The sequence below is a fragment of the Coptis chinensis genome, chromosome 4 (genome assembly GCF_015680905.1).
Source record: "Coptis chinensis isolate HL-2020 chromosome 4, ASM1568090v1, whole genome shotgun sequence".
In the NCBI taxonomy this organism is placed as follows: Eukaryota; Viridiplantae; Streptophyta; class Magnoliopsida; order Ranunculales; family Ranunculaceae; genus Coptis; species Coptis chinensis.
In genome coordinates, this window is record NC_141459.1 from 35,715,610 (window position 1) to 35,730,664 (window position 15,055).

A 15,055-nucleotide genomic window follows, 5' to 3' on the forward strand; every position below is an offset into this window, starting at 1 on the left:
TCCCAATGCGCGAGGCAAGTAGTGAAACAATACACTCGTGTATTACGAATCAACTTGAAAATTAAAAATTCAATCTTTGACATTTATTTTTAGATTTTCATGACCATGTAGTTAATAGTTAAATCACGTTTAGTTAAGTTTGTTAAACGTAGTTACTTTTTTGCTTTACATTTTTGTCAATTAGCCCACGAAGGCAAATTTGTAATCCTATTCGCTTTGCCACATTTTGACCCGACTTGTGGGTCTTAGATAGATTAAACTTGTAACCATAAGAAAACGCTCGAATGGTGGGTTGACACGCAAGACAACAAACACTTCGTCAACCCTACCACGTAGCCTTAACCCCAAGGGTCGTGTACACACACCTTGGGCGGTACTTTCTAAACCTCCTCGGTCCAAAGTGTTAGAGGATACTTGCATGTTCAAGTCATGCATGATTGTATGATTGGATGATTTTCGATTCAGTCTTGTCTTTACATTTAACGCTAAGGCTAAACCCGAGCCCTTAAATAACAAAAGTGGGATTAAGCCTCACTTACATTCAAATTGATACATAGACTTAACTAAAACTTAAAATTAATCAAGCAGAGCCAATCTAGTCATGTCTATTAGGACAAATATTTAGCACGAACAAAGAGAGTAGTGAGCTACTAGATTCCAGTGGACCAACCACCTTACTAACTCCCCTCCCTCAGATTCATCGTGAGTGAGATTCTTGGTGGCACACCATCTGGTGAAGTAGAAATCTTCTCCCTTGATGCATGTAGTTCCCAAAACCCAGTTTCGCATCCACTGTTCCATTCAAACAGGGCATATTTTCTAATCTATAGACATTGCATGCTTTTCAAAAACTTCCAAGCTACAAATGAATTTATGCTATTTGTGCATCATGCTTGTTTGAGCATCCATGGCTTATCAATATGCATCGCAATCGTCATGGAATTACAATGCAAACCCAGAACCTTGTTCTTGCTGTGGTAGTCCGTATCATTGGGCTTCTCAATGCACATCATATACCGAGTTCGAGCCTTATATGGAATATTCTTACAATTACGAACCTCAAATTTCAAATTTCCTTAGTACCCAATACACGCAAGAGTTTTCTAATCATGCAGACAATTCATGAAATTGCACCACAAATAATCAACCATCATTCATATATCCACCCAGTCAATCAGAATATGGGTTCACTAACAGTCCATTACCATTCACATCACCATCCATTTCAAATTCATATTCCACTCCACCATCCATTACATACCAACTTTACCAGGTAATGGCTGAGCAAACAATATATACAAATTCAGCAAATAGCAATGACCTTGTGTTCTCTCCAATCTACTTCAATTAATACCACATCTGAGACTGATATTCTCCCCACCAATCCATAACCCAACTAACAAGTGAAACAAGGTGTTAATATAACAGAGCCATTTGCTTCAGCCCATCCTGATATTTATGACCAATTAAAACCATATCACCATCCACCTGATTATCATGTGAATTCCAGATTCCATGATAATGACTATATGCATGAGACCACTCCGACAAAAGAAAATCTAGAACATGTGTTGGAAAATTACTCGACACACTTGGACAATGACAAAGAGGACAAAGAAAATCAAGTATATGGAGAAGAGGATATAAATTCTATAGTGGAAAGTGGATCTAATTTTATTTTGGCCGTTAAAGACTTATCGATGGAACAAATTTGTCACATCTTTAATATTGCCGATATGAACCACAAATTTGTGGAAACGCCAAAGCTAGATGAAGAGTTCTCTGAGTCATCGAGATCATATGAAGAACCACCACCCGACTATCATTCCCCCGAGTTAACACCTCCCAAAAGCCAATCTCCATTCATAAAAATCCACCAAATTTTGAAGACTGCACCACTAAACCATTTAAAAGAAACCTTAAGTTCACACTTAAGACAATTGCCTTTGAAATCCTTCATCATTTTCTAAACCTTTACAGTAAAGAGACTTTGCCCAACATACAAACTCCCGAGACTATCATTCTAGTTGAGAAGAGCCTCGCATTGATTGAAGTACAGAAAAAGAGGAAATAGTGCACTATTATGTTTTTCTGTATTGATCCTCAACTGTTTAGGCTATTAGTATATAGTTAATAACACCTATAGTCTCGACTATATATGATCCTATCTATGAGGATTAAATCATCTTTTCAATGATGTATTTCCAATCCATTCACTCTCATACATTTGCTTCAATGGAATACATCATAAAAGGTAACCGAACCACTCCACTTGGAGCGTGTGGTTGTAAGTGCCGGAGCCTTGAGTCCACGTATACCTTGTATATTCCTTGTTAGCACTTTTACTCGTGGTTTGAGTAGTGTGCCCCTATAGATCAAGTATACATTTTTTATTTCTTTATTTTACGTTCCTTTTAAAATAGTTTTCTTTTCCTATAATTTACTTTACATTTCCTGCTTTCTGTATTTCCCAGTTTTCTGTCTTACATAAGTTCTTTATTTCAATCCTCAATATTGACGCTTGAGTAGTCTTTCATCTTTAAAGAAGAGATGTGAAACAAAGCAGAGGTGAGATGGTCATTAAGTGGATATGTCTTACGGTTGCTTTTCATGGTTGTTTTGCATGCTTCGTCTTATATAGGCATGCCAAACCATGGGATGGTTGGCAATTGGAGCCCTTTTAATTTGATTTTTTTTCCTTCTGTGGGCGATTTCTAGTTGTTTTGAGTTTTGTCTTACAATCTAGTTGGAATGGCTTTAACTAGGGCTAACTAAAGAGTAGGAGAGGAGAGACTAGATTATCTAGAAATAGAGCTAGTCCTCTTCACTAGATTTGCCTACTTACAAAACAAGAAGTGGAAGATCTAGGGAGGTTATCAGCTCTCAAATGTGCATTTTATTACCCTTACATTACTGTATTACAACCCTTCTTATGTTTAATAAAAAGACAACTCATAGCTTATATTGCCTTTTTCAAGTTACAGAGCAATTCATACCACTTATCATAAAAGTTGCGTCTTAGCACAAAAAGGAGCCTTAATTGCGCTTATTATGAAGACTCGAAGCTGATATGAAAAAGTGTTGAAAAAGTCAAAGTCAAAAGTCAAAAGTCAAGGACTCGAACTCAGGATCTGAAAGTCAAGTCCTTAACTTAGAATACCAGAGATAGATGTCCTTAACACAAAAGATGGCTTTCTCCACAAAAGCATAAAACAAAGGGTGAGGTGTCTCAAATATAATGGAGAAGGGCAAATCAGTCATTTACATAAAGTAGGGGTATAAGAACTAAAACTTTGGGAGAGAGAATGCATCTAGACTTATTGTAGTGTCATGTAAGATTGATTTTCTAGTCTTTTTTTCATTCAATTCATTTACTTTATTGTTCTTCAATTTCAATTTTGCTATCTGTTTTTGTTATTCAATCAATCAATCATCTTTCTTTGTTATTCTTCTTTTGAATCATTTCATTTCATTTCTTTCAAGTTTGTGTTCTTTCAATCATTAAAACAACTTAAGCTTTTCAATGCCCTTCATAAACCAGTTAACTAATACAAGTCCTAAACTAAAGATTATATCTTCCTTTCTTCTAAAACTCCTAACCATTTAAACTTTAAACAATCTATGGTGAACCACATCAACAACTTTGAGATATTCAGCATACCAACTTCAAATGGCATCGCCGTCATGGATTAAAAGAGCAAGAATGCTTGGTTGAGCATCTAAGGAGGGAAGTATCACTATCAACTTTTCACTTTTTTTTTTCTAATTTTCGTTGATTTATTTCGTTATTTTTCATTATTGACTTACTTTTTTGTAAATCCAAGTTCGAGATCAACATGCTGGAGAGGAACTGAAGCTGCAGCTAGAAAATGACCAAACTCTATTGAATCCGATGCGCAACTGTGAGCCCACCTCCACACAGTGATAGTTAGTTTTTTCCAAGTTTAGTTGTTTTCTGTGTGTGGTTGTACTGTGAAACTCAGATTTTGTAATAGAGTAGTATAAATCAGTGGAACTTGTTTGTAATAGATAGAGATATAAAAAAAGAAAAGAAAAACGAAAAACGAAAAACGAAAAAAAAAATAGAAAATATGAGTTTTGGATTGATTATGTGGATGAACATGAGAAAACACTTGGTTGAAGTTCTAAACTTACCAAGAGATTAGAGTTTTCATTGCCTTGAGAAGTTCAAGTGTGCTAGGCGAGCTGTGAATCATACGCTCGCACACTTTGAATCAACTTGGTAATCAACACTCTAACTAAATTTATCTCTAGTTAATCTAGATAATCTATCTAAAGTAGTTGATCTATTAGATTAGTTTTAGTATTAGTTTACTTTTATGTTTTGTACCCTTGAAGGCAAAGTTGTTTAATTATTAAAAAGCCAATAGTTCGGCTTACTTTTTAAGTGGATCTTTTTTGTAACTTGAAATAGGGAAAAGCTTGAACGGTTGGGCCTGATTCTTAGATCACGCGCCAACCAACGTCGCCTTCTCCTCAAGCAGCATGTAGTAGAGCCCCCAGATTCTTGGTAGCACACCACTTGGTGAAGTGACTGCCTACTCTTATGAGACGTGTAGTAGAGCCATCCTAGTCTCATGTGCAATTCTTCCTTTAAATAGGGAATAGTAAAATAAAGACCAAGAAAAGTTTTCAAAACTCCATACTTGCAAAAATAAATTTCGATTGCTTGAGCATACCTTTCATCATTTGCGCAGGTTAGGATAGTTTTGCTTTCTTGCTAAAAGTGCCTGATACTACATTCTGGCACTACAGATATTAGCAAGAATAAAACTTACTTATGTAGGAGAGCACATCATCCTAGAAAATCACCTATTTCTAGTCCTCCATCTACTAAAATGGCCAACGAAGTAATGCAAGCTGAAGAGCCTCTCTCCAACTTCTACACACTGTTGCAAGATGGGCCTCCATCGTGTATACGCTCACACCGCTCATGAACGACTTTCGCATTCCACCGAACGTGTTTAATCTTATACCCATCTTTCATGGGTTTAAACACGAGTTACCGTACGAACATCTTCGCCGGATACATGAAGTATGCAATACTTTCCACCATCCGGGCATCACTGATGATCAGGTTAAGCTACGAGTGTTTCATTTCACTTTAGCTGGTAAGAGTCACGCTTAGCTTCTTTCTCAGAAGCCTGATTCTTTCAATACATGGGAAAATGTTGTGTTCTCCTTCATGAAGAAGTATTTTCTGCCGAAGAAAACAGAAGAGATAGGAAGTAAGATACAGTTATTCAGATTGAGTCCAAGTGAGACATTTTCTGAAGCATGAGATAGATTCTCTAACCTACTCCATTCATGTCCTCACCATAAACTAGAAAAATCCACTCTTGTCCAATGTTTCTTCAAAGGTCTTCTCCAAGAACACAAAGTAACCCTCGACATCATGAGTAATGGTAATTTTTTGGATAGAGGTGCAACCGAAGCCTTAACCTTTCTTGAAAACCAAGCTAAAAAAGAGTACCCATTGGGGAGACATAAATAGTTCAAGAATAGCCCAACCCAGTACATCTAAGGCTAGTGATATTTTTGAGGTGAAATCTGATCCAGAAATCAAAACTTTAATCGAAGTCCTCACAAAAAAAGTAGATGCCCTCACAACCAAACAAAAAGACCAAACCCTTCATCTTGTCATGAACATAAATACCTCATCATGCAATTTCTGTCTAAGCCCAAATCATATAGATGCCACCTGTCCTTTGATCACAAACCTATCATCACTTCAGCTAGAAGAAATGTGTGCTTTCAATGTACCAAATGCACCATAGAGACAACAGCCAAACTTCGCATGGACAAATGTTCCACAAAACCAACCACCTCTAGGTTTCAACAAACCACCAAATACATTCAGACAAGGACAAAGACAAGGTACCTATATCAATCAAAATAGAGCATTGATTCTATCCCATTTTAACCAGAATTACCAAAATCTACCAATCAACAACCAAAGAGACCTAGTTCCTATTACACCATCAACTAGTGTCCAAACAGATAAGGCCACCGAAATAATGTTATCTGTCATGCAACAACAAACTCAAATCCTAGCATCCATGCAACAATCTCTAAACTTGTCACCCCAAGACAAAACCCAAAAAAGTGTGTTTCCAAGTCAAGCTATTCCAAACCCTAAACCAACAAACACAACTTTTGAAGCAACAAGTGATGTGAACGAAGCTGGAGCGCTAAAAACTCTTTCATGGTCTTCCTATCTACGATGATTAAATCCTCTTTTTCTCAATGCATTCCTTTCCCATTCCATTCCATCTTTTTCTTTAAAGGGAATACATCAATAAGGTAACTGGACCACTCCACTTGGAGTATGTGGTTGTAAGTGCCGGAGCCTTAGTCCACGTATATCTCATATATTCTTTGTAAAACATTTTCTACTCATCGTTTGAGTAAGTGTGAACCTGTAGAGTGAGTATATAATTTTTTCTTTCTTTATTTTACATTTATTTTTCAAAAATAGTTGTTTTCTCTGTTCTGTTAATGCTAGATTCTCGATACATCAATAGTTATGTAATTTTTCAAAAACAAAATGGGCAATCGATTTTATACAGACTAACCTCTAGAACAACGCAATCTAGGGGTAGTTTGAGATTAGTTTTGCTTACTATAGGTCACCTATATCACCAAGCTATTCTCCCGGATCAGGACATTCCATGTCTTGCACAATAAATCCCCCAACTTGCATAGTTGAAGCTCTGTTTGTCTATATTGGGTTCACCCCAGAGCCGACACAAAAATTGCCTGAGATTTCCTGTTATGGTTTGTTTTTTTTTATCACAGCTTTTGAGTACGAGTATCTTAAAACATCTCTTCATAGTTTTCAAAACTAGAGGATATAAAAATAAAAGTTTTACGCCCTGGAGTAACAAAAATGAATACCATATTCACGTATAATTTTATCTTCTTGTCAAAGCCTCTATATGGTTAGAGATATCTTTTGTTTAAAAAAATAATAAAAAAAAAAGACGAGGCATCTCCAAGCGAGAATTAAACAAATAGAGTAACCCAAAGTGATACTATTCTCTGTTTAATTCTATCTTTTATCTCCACCTCTCTAATTGTCTCGATAATTTGACATTAAAAGACTCAAACTTGTACAAATTTTTCAAAAATTCTTCATTTCTTAAAAATCTTTCCCCCTTTTCAATCTCTCTTTCTCTAAAAACTTTCAAAAACTTTAAAAAATGTCCTTTGTAGCAAACAAAAATTCTCCACCTAGCAAGACTAGATGGATAAGTTTCAATAATCGTGTACAAGCACTTCCTAGAGAACTGCAGCTGAATATATGGACACATATACCGGAAATCATTCCTGGTTTGGGTAAGAGTTCATACGCACGTAAGCAACGAGCTATGAGAGAAGGCTGGTGCTCGAACTGTCAAACACCAACTTCCTCCAATTTTTAACCTCATAGTGAAAATTCAGTTTTCAAGGTTTTCATGTGTCAGCCACCTGCTCATCGAGTACAGCTGAGGAGAGTAATCCAACTATCTGGTTGGGATTAACTCAAGTTTTCAAAAACTTCAAAGTCTTGGGAATCTGACTTAAAATGACCCACCTTTTTAAAATTATAGTTCTTATTCAAAACCCAAAAAAATTAATTAAAATTTTCCTTCTTTCGTTTGTACATATTTCCTTTTAGTTCCTTTTCATTTTTTCCCCTCATATGTTTTTCATCCACTGTTGGATGTGAGTGTACCATATACCATTGCGTAGCATTTTCGATGCTAATCATTTTAGTACCTCATAGGTCAAGATCGGACGAGTAACAAAGCGCAAATCGCCTCTTGAAGTTGGCAAGGCACTAAGGATATGATCGGAATTACCTGATTTCATTTGGGCTTGGGCCAATATTTTGTTTTAACTTAAAATGCACATGCCATCAAATCTATTTAACCCACACGACCGGCCAATTGTCCATCATCTTCCTCACACATTCCAAATCCTAGCCACCCCAAGCCAGATTGCGATCGCCCACCGCCTGCCCACCCCAATTTACTCAATTCATATTCCAAATGCCTCGAGTTCTTAAAATCGTGCCAGAGCAAAATTTTGAACCCATCTTCAATTCCGATCTATTTGAAGTGCACTTCAAGGCTTAGATTAGAAGAATAGGATGGGAAACTTTGGTTTTGTTGGAAGGTGAGGCTTATTCTCCCTCTCTCACTCTTTCATTTTATAATAATATGCTTAGAGGGGAGGATGACCACATCACAGTTGTCAAGGATGGCACAATAGACCTTCAGAGAGGAGCAACAGTCTTTCCAGCAGGAGCAGCAATGTTTCCAGCACAGTGTCACTAGTGATAGGGTTATATACTAAAAGCATTACTTTTGTATTAACTCTAATTCTTTATATTTTGAATGAGAATCATATGGGCAAATGTTATGCATATTATATATGTTATTAGTTATATGCATGTGTCTAATACTTTATGTTGTAGATGATATGGTGTGTGGTGACGCACAGAAGATCATATCATCAGTACCTTATAAAGTATAAGTAAACGTTCACAACCTAGATGGATTTGGACAAACCATTGGTGTGGTTGTAGTATAATATGGTATTAGTCTATCTTGACTACAGGATTACACTAGTACACTTTGTGTGTATTGAAAATGACCAAGTGAGGTTGTTTCTCTTTATACTGACTATATAAGAGAACAAACACCTCTGTTATTATGGATGCTTGTCCTCTTAATCAGGATATAATAACGGGCACTTATGTGCATTGTACATTGCTTTAAATCATCAATGAGTGAGATTCATTTGTGAATTAACAAACTCGATGGATTGGGTAATGACATTGTATGTAAGGTGTGCTATTGATTATAGAAGGAATATGTGACCCGCAAGAAGTCAGGTTGATGATGTCCCCTTGAGGAGCTCATAAGGATTGTCATGTAAACCCTGCAGGTTGATTTAATCCGACATGACAATGGGGTTGAGTGGTACTACTCAAGGATATAAGAAGTTGGTTAATGTAGTTGTCAGTAACTTGACTTAATCAACGGGCATTCGATATCTTAAACACGGGGAGATCAATGAGCATATAATATGGAGCCCATAAACGTAATTTTGGGATTAGGGTGGTAGTGTAACAATGGCCTTTAGTGGAATAAGCCATTTGTTGACGGACTTGGGCCGTGTGTTCTGGGCGAACATGGGAAGCCCAAGCCTGTCAGGAGACCTAACCCTAATTTCTCCTCATGGTCCTTGTTGTAGCCTATATAAAGAAACCCCTCTTTCTCTGGCCGAAATACTGATTGATTGCTCAAGAAAAGTGAATTCCAAATTCGGTTCCAACTTTGTGAGTAAGAAAGGCCAAGAGAGAAAGAAGGGGCTGGAAGATCGTTGCCCACACAACGTCCATTCTAAGGATAGGAATACAACAGAAGATCAAGAGCTTGTTGATTCATAGAGCTTGGATTCTCAGAGTTATCACAGCGCGCTAATCAAAGGTATGAATTTCTAAACAGAATCGTGGACACCCCTTATTCTGCTGTGCATGGGTTTTCGCGGTTTGTAGTAAATCATTACATGAAACCATAATGGTTCCTACAACTAGAACACTACAGAGTATTAGAGATTTGGTCCCACATAGTGATAGACACACTGTGACCCAACGTCAAGGAGAAGGATCTTCTCGACGTCGTGACGAGTCACACACGGATTCTGATTAGACAGTTCCCTAGTGTCCGTATAGTTGGACATTTTTATTTTTTGTATTTTCTGTTGTTTTATTTTTCTTTTTCTATATGACGTTAGTATAATATATATGCTTATTTATTTATTTTTCTGGTGGAAATTGGTATATGAGTAGAAAGTAATACAGATACATCATGCCAAAATTTTTTATTTTTCTTTCCATGCATTTCATATGTTTTCAAAAATACAAAACAAAAAAAAAAATCATAAAAGAATAATTATCCCTAGTACAATAAACCATGTATTTCTCGTTTTATATCAAACAATCCATGCCCCAAATTTATTTGAGGGTGACGTATTTTCATCATGAAGAACATAATACAGGTATATCATCGTTTTTGCTCGTGTTTCTATGGTAATCTCTTTCTTTATCTCTTCATACTTTAATGAAAAAACATAGTTCTATTTGAGGGTGGTATAGTAACATTTTGCATAAACTATGCACTTTCTACAGTAGATATAATAGTATATTTCTTCCTTTCTAAAAAAAATTTTATTCGAAGAAGACCAAAAATATTTTTCTATTTAGTATTAAAAGGTCTAGCTTGTTTCCTTTTTCTAGGATGAATAAAAAGTTTAGAAGTCTCATTATAACAATAGAGTAAGGATCATTCTTCGAACTTAGACTAATATACGTACAATAGTTTTTACATCTTTTCATGAATGGTATGCATTAGCATTTGATTGTATATAACACTGAGTTTCTGAGACCAAGGTTAGAAAAATTAGATTCCATATCCTGTGAGAATCTAGCCAAAAGCCTCATCTGAATGATTATTGAGTGATGAAACAAAGGATGTTTGGATAGAAAGACCACACGTCCACTTGCTTGATCACCACGCCATATCCTAGGAGAGAATTTAGGTTTTTTTTGGATCGATATAGCCAAATAAATGTTAAAAACACAAAAAGATAGTTTTTCCTCTAGTTACCCCTTCTGAGCCTTCGCCATTTTCTAAAAGCCTTTTTATTCTTCACTATAAATTCCTAACCCATTACAACACACAATAACAAACTTACCCAGCTGACGAGTTGAGAATTGAATGGATATCAGAAAAAGATAAGAGAAGACCTTGTACAAAAATAGACCATTTAGCTACTTCGAAAAGAAAAGAAAGGAAAGAAAAGAAAGACCCATCAAAAAACCAAAACTCCAAAAAAATCAAAGGAGTCAAAAAATCAAATTTCCCAAAAGTTCAAAATCAAAAGGTGATGATATCAAAAGCAAAAAGAAACAAAATCAAAGTTGGAACTCCCACAAATTCAAAATCATATGGAGTCACAAAGCCAAAAGGCTAAAGAATCACAATTTGGAAGCAAAGAACAAAACGAGGTTCTTCTCTAGTTACAAGTATCTTGAAGACCCAATTTCTCAACTTATCAAATTTTTGTTTTTTCCTTCCATTTTCTTTCTAAACCATCACCCTAGCCCCGTAACTCCTAATAAAATACCCCTAGCTCAATTAGGAATAAGATGGTGTGATAGTAAGTGGCAAGCATGATCAATCAACCCTGGTTTCTTTGGACATCATTTGAGTATGTGAGGAATATAAGTACCTGCTGCACTTGAGAAGACAAAACTTGAATGAATCTATCAGAGAGTTGTGATTGCAACACACCCTTGTGAGAACACACCTTAAGGACGCTCTCCAAAAGTCTCAGAAACGACTCTGCTTTTGCATTTCATTGCTCATATTTTGAACATTTATCTTTAGATGATTAAATTATTGTACATATATTATTCTAAGTTTAAAGGACCTTGTCCTTATTCCTCGCTAATAAGATGTATGGACTTCTGAGAATAAATAGGGAAACAAGACCCTTAATACTAAATAAAATAAGTTTGTGAGTACCTTCACTAGAAAACTCTCACGACGCATAATGCTTGTCCACTAGGGAATTCATAGTGGTTTAAGACCTTGTTGCATATGGTCAATGCAATCGCACTCTGCGAAATGAGATTAATATAATTAATAATAAATTACTCATTTGTGATATTAGTTTTTCTCTCATCCTTGCTTGAGGACAAGAAAGATGTTATTTGGGGTTGGTGATCATCTCCCAAATGTGCATTTTATTACCCTTACATTATTACATTACAACCCTTCTTACATTTAATGCAAAGACAACTCATAGCTTTTATTGTCATTTTCAGGTTACAGAGCAATTCACACCACTTATCATAAAAGCTTTGTCTTAGCACAAAAAGGAGCCTTAATTACACTTATTATGAAAACTTGAAGCTACTATAAAAAAATGCTAAAAAAGTCAAAGATCAAAGTCAAATGTCAAAGGTTAAGGACTCAGAACCCAGGAGCTGAAAGTCAAGTCCTCAACTTAGAAGACTAGAGATAGATGTCCTTAACACAAAAGATGGCTTTCTCTAAAACCTATCTTGATCAAGAAGAAATCAAAAAGCAAAAGCAAAAAGCAAAAGCATAAAGCAAAGGGTGAGGTGTCTCAAATGTAATGGAGAAGGGTAAATTAGTAATTTGCATAAAGTAGGGGTATAAGAACTAAAAGTTAGGAAGAGAGAATGCACCTAGACTTATTCTAGTGTCATATAGGATTTATTTTATAGTATTTTTTTTATTAAAGTCATTTGGTTTATTGTTCTTCAATTTCAATCTTGTTGTTTGGTTTTGTTATTCAATCAATCAATCATCTTTCTTTGTTGTTCTTCTTTTCAATCATTTCATTTCATTTCTTTCAAGTTTGTGTTCTTTCAATCATTAAAACAACTTAAGCTTTTCAATGTTCTTCATAAACTAGTTAACCAATACAAGTCCTAAACTAAAGATTCTACCTTCCTTTCTTCTAAAACTCCCAACCATTCAAACTCTAAACAATCTATGATGAACCACATCAACAACTTTGAGACTTCAACATAATACCAACTTCAGGAGGCCAAACCATGGGATGGTTCACAATTTGAGTCACCTAATTTCAAAAATATTTTCCTTCTATTGGGTGGATCACTCTCTTTATAGTGATTTTTCTTTATAGTTTTCTCTTTTTCTATTATTGTTTTAAGTCATTTAGGAACAAAAACCCAAAAATCCAAAAAGAAAAACCCTTCTCTCACCCTTTCATAAATGTTTGTTTTTCCTATGCTTATAATAGAAGATTCTCGATATAACACTAGTCATGTGATTTTCTAAAACATAGGCAATGGATTCCATATACACCAACTTTTTGAAGTACGTAATCTCCATTCTTCTAAGGGTAGTTTGAGGATCAGTTATGTGTTGCTAAGGGTCTCCCATATCACCATGATATTCTTACAAGACATCTTACGTCTTACATAGTAAATCCTTTAACTCACATAATTGAAGCCACAGTCTGATTGGATTGGGTTCAAAAAGAGCCAACACTAAAGTTGCCTAAGATCACCTGTTATGGTTTATTTTTCAAACTTATCTTTAGAAATCATAGCTTTTGTACGAGTTATCTTTTTAACATCTCTACATAGTTTTCAAAACTTGAGGATATAAAAATGAAAATTATACACCCCGGAGTAACCAAAATGATACCGGATAAAAGTATAATTTTATTCTCTTGTAAAAACCCTCTATATGGTTAGAGATACATTTTGAGAAAAAAAAAAAAAAAAAAAAAAATATACACACACACGCACATTTCATATGTGTATGTATATATAGTTGTTTACATACTTTACATTTCACCTTTTTTTTTTTCACCTGTTAGTATAAAAATAATCATGTATGGATGTTTAGTGCCTGATATATAAGTAAAAGATAATACATATACATCATGCCAACATTTCTTCACTACATATATTTTCATAAAAAATATAAAAACCCAAAAATTTCATAGTAGACATATACTAATATACCTAATATATTAATATATTAATATACTAATATACATAATATAGAATAATTAAGTAACTTACTATTTAGGTAAACCACATATTTCTTGTTCTACATCCAGCAACCCACGCTCCAAACTTGTTTGGGGGTGGTATATTTTCATCACGAAGAACAGAATACAGGTGTACTGCCGTTTTTGCTCATGTTCCTATGGTAATCTCTTTCCTTATCCTTTCATGCTTTGAGGACAAAACATATTTCTGTTTAGGGGTGGTATAGTAGCATTTTGCAAAAACTAGGTATTAAGTATATTAGTATATTTCTTTCTTTCTTAAAATATTTTCGAAAAGACCAAAAATAGTTTTTCTGTTTAGTACTAAAAGTCTTGATTCATTTTTCTATGATGAATTCATGGTTTAGAAGTCTCATTATAGCAATAAAGTAAAGATTCGTTCTTCGAACTCAGACTAATATACATGCAATAGTTTCTGCATCTTTTCATGAATGACATGCATCAGCCTCATTGATTGTATATAGTGGTAAGTTTCTGAAAACAAGGTTAGAACAGTTAAGTTCCATATCCTATAAGAATCTAGCCAAAAGCCTCATCTAAATGATTATTGAGTGATGACACAAATAATGTCCGAATAGAAAGACCAGACGTCCACTTGCTTGATCACCACGCCATATCCTATAAGAGAATTTTAGCCCTTTTTGGATCGATATAACCAAATAAATGTTAAAAACCCAAAAAGATATTTTTCCCCTAGTTACCCTTTTTGAGCCTTCAAAAAACTTCTAAAAGCCTTTTTATTCTTCATCATCAATCCCTCATCCGTTACAACATACAATAAAAAGCTTACCCAGCTAACGAGTTGAGAATTAGATGAACGATAAAAAGTGAAGAGAAGACAGAAGTAGACTAGTTTAGAGTATCTCAAAGTTTCTTTTTGACGTGGTTCATCTTAGATTGTTTTGAGTTTGAATGATGGGAGTTTGAAGGAAGAAGGTAGACTTTTAGTTTAGAACTTGTTTAGTTTTTAGTTTATGAATGAAGAACATTGAAAGCTTAAGTTGATGAAGATTGAAATAACTTAGAACATTGAAAGAAAGTGATTGAAATGATAGATTTAAATAAGAACAACAAAAGAAGATTGATTGATTGAAATAAAGAAAAATAACAAGATTGAAACAAAAATGAAGAACAATAAAGTAAAAAATGACTTGAAAAATAAAAGACTAGAAATTAAATCCTGTATGACACTAGATTAAGTCTAGGTGCATTCTCTCTCCCTAACTTTTAGATTATATACCCCTACTTTATGTCTTTTATTGATTTGCCCTTCTCCATTACATTTGAGACACCTCACACTTCGTTTTATACTTTTGTTTTTTTCTTTTTCTTTTTAATTTCTTCTTGATCAAGATAGGTTTTGGAGAATGCCATATTTTAAGATAAAGACCTCCATCCCTGG